The sequence below is a fragment of the Bison bison genome, unplaced genomic scaffold, assembly GCF_000754665.1.
Source record: "Bison bison bison isolate TAMUID 2011002044 unplaced genomic scaffold, Bison_UMD1.0 scf7180017864384, whole genome shotgun sequence".
NCBI lineage: Eukaryota > Metazoa > Chordata > Mammalia > Artiodactyla > Bovidae > Bison > Bison bison.
Genome location: NW_011494956.1, coordinates 4,974,357 through 4,977,211, shown reverse-complemented (window position 1 = coordinate 4,977,211; position 2,855 = coordinate 4,974,357).

Sequence of the window (2,855 nt, the reverse complement as noted above, 5' to 3'; positions counted from 1 at the left end):
TATTCCCATCTCTTTCAGAATTTTCCACAGTTTATTGTGATCCACACAGTCAAAGGCTTTGGCATAGTCAGTAAAGCAGAAATAGATGTTTTTCTGGACCTCTCTTGCTTTTTCGATGATCCAGTGGATGTTGGCAATTTGATCTCTGGGTCCTCTGTCTTTTCTAAAACCAGCTTGAACATCTGGAAGTTCACGGTTCACGTATTGCTGAAGCCTGGCTTGGAGAATTTTGAGCATTACTTTACTAGTGTGTGAGATGAGTGCAATTGTGCCGTAGTTTGAGCATTCTTTGGCATTGCCTTTCTTTGGGATTGGAATGAAAACTGACCTTTTCCAGTTCTGTGACCCTGCTGAGTTTTCCAAATTTGCTGGCATATTGAGTACAGCACTTACACAGCATCATCTGTGAAAGTAGATGTGGTTTTGAAGTAGGATTTGAAGTAGCTCAAAAGTGGAGGAATTCCATCACCTCCACTAGCTTTGTTTGTAGTGATACTTTCTAAGGTCCACTTGACTTCACATTCCAGGATGTCTGGCTCTATGTGAGTGATCACACCACCATGATTATCTTGGTCATGAAGCTCTTTTTTTACAGTTCTTCTGGGTATTCTTGCCACCTCTTCTTAATATCTTCTGCTTATGTTAGGTCCGTATTATTTCTGTCCTTTATCGATTGCATCTTTGTATGAAAAGTTCCCTTGGTATCTCTAATTTTCTTGAATAGATCTCTAGTCTTTCCCATTCTGTTGTTTTCCTCTATTTCTTTGCATTGATCGCTGAGGAAGGCTTTCTTATCTCTTCTTGCTATTCTTTGGAACACTGCATTCAGATGTTTATATCTTTCCTTTTCTCCTTTGCTTTTTGCTTCTCTTCTTTCCACAGCTATTTGTAAGGCCTCCTCAGACAGCCATTTTGCTTTTTTGCATTTCTTTTCCATGTCGATGGTCTTGATCCCTGTCTTGTGTACAATGTCACGAACCTTCATCCATAGTTCATCAAGCACTCTATCTATCATATCTAGTCCCTTAAATCTATTTCTCGCTTCCACTGTATAATCATAAGGGATTTGATTTAAGTCACACCTGAATGGTCTAGAGGTTTTCCCTACTTTCTTCAATTTAAGTCTGAATTTGGCAATAAGGATTTCATGATCTGAGCCACATTCAGTTCCCAGTCTTGTTTTTGCTAACTGTATAGAGCTTCTCCATCTTTGGCTGCAAAGAATATAATCAGTCTGATTTTGGTGTTGACTATCTGGTGATGTCCATGTATACAGTCTTCTTTTGTGTTGTTGGAAGAGGGTGTTTGCTGTGACCAGTGTATTTTCTTGGCAAAACTTATTAGCCTTTGCCCTGTGTCATTCCATATGCCAAGGCCAAATTTGCCTGTTACTCCAGGTGTTTCTTGACTTCCTACTTTTGCATTCCAGTCCCCTATAATGAAAAGGACATCTTTTTTGGGTGTTAGTTCTAAAAGGTCTTGTAGGTCTTCATAGAACCGTTCAACTTCAGCTTCTTCAGTATTACTGGTCGGGGCATAGATTTGGATTACTGTGAAATTGAATGGTTTGCCTTGGAGATAAACAGAGATCATTCTGTCGTTTTTGAGATTGCATCCAAGAACTGCATTTCAGACTCTTTTGTTGACCATGATGGCTACTCCATTTCTTCTAAGGGATTCCTGCCCGCAGTAGTATATATAATGGTGATCTGAGTTAAATTCACCCATTCCAGTCCATTTTAGTTTGCCTATTCCTGAAATGTTGACGTTCACTCTTGCCATCTCCTGTTTGACCACTTCCAATTTGCCTGGATTCATGGACCTAACATTCCAGGTTCCTATGCAATACTACTCTTTACAGAATCAGACCTTGCTTCTATCACCAGTCACATCTACAACTGGGTATTTTTTTTTGCTTTGGCTCCATTCTTTCATTCGTTCTGGAGTTATTTCTCCACTGATCTCCAGAAGCATATTGAGTACCTACCGACCTAGGGAGTTCCTCTTTCAGTATCCTATCATTTATCCTTTTCATACTGTTCATGGAGTTCTCAAGGCAAGAATACTGAAGTGGTTTGCCATTCCCTTCTCCAGTGGACCACACTGTGTCAGACCTCTCCACCATGACCCACCTATCTTGGGTGGCCCCAAAGGCATGGCTTAGTTTCATTGAGTTAGAGCAGGCTGTGGTCCATGTGATTAGATTGACTAGTTTTCTGTGAGTATGGTTTCAGTGTGTCTGTCATCTGATCCCGTCTTGCAACACCTACCATCTTACTTGGGTTTCTCTTACCTTGGACGTGGGGTATCTCTTCACGGCTGCTCCAGCAAAGCACAGCCACTGCTCCTTACCTTGGATGAGAGGTATCTCCTCACTGCTGCCCCTCTTGACCTTGAACATGGAGTAGCTCCTCTAGGCCCTCCTGCATCCATGCAGCCACTGCTCCTTGGATGTGGGGGCACTAATCTAGAATTTTTTTAAAAAATAAAAACATAATTCTTGTTCTCAAAAAATAGTCAGTATAGGATGAACTCAGATGAGAAGTGTACCTTGGATGCTATTTGAAAATTAATGAGTGTATAGTACTTTTTTTCCTTCTGGTGTTCAATATCATATGCAATACCATTTTAACATTGAGAAAGCTATCCACTCACCATTTTTGATGAACACTATGTTTAGATTAAACTCTGCCACACATTTCATAAGAACATAAAGAATGATAGTAACTTCTATAGAGGGTTAACCATGTGTATGGCACTGTTTAAGCTCTTTACAGGCACTACGCCATTTAATCCTATAAAATAGTATTGCAGTTATCCAATTTTCCATTGAAGAAAAGGAGTGAAGGTTATAG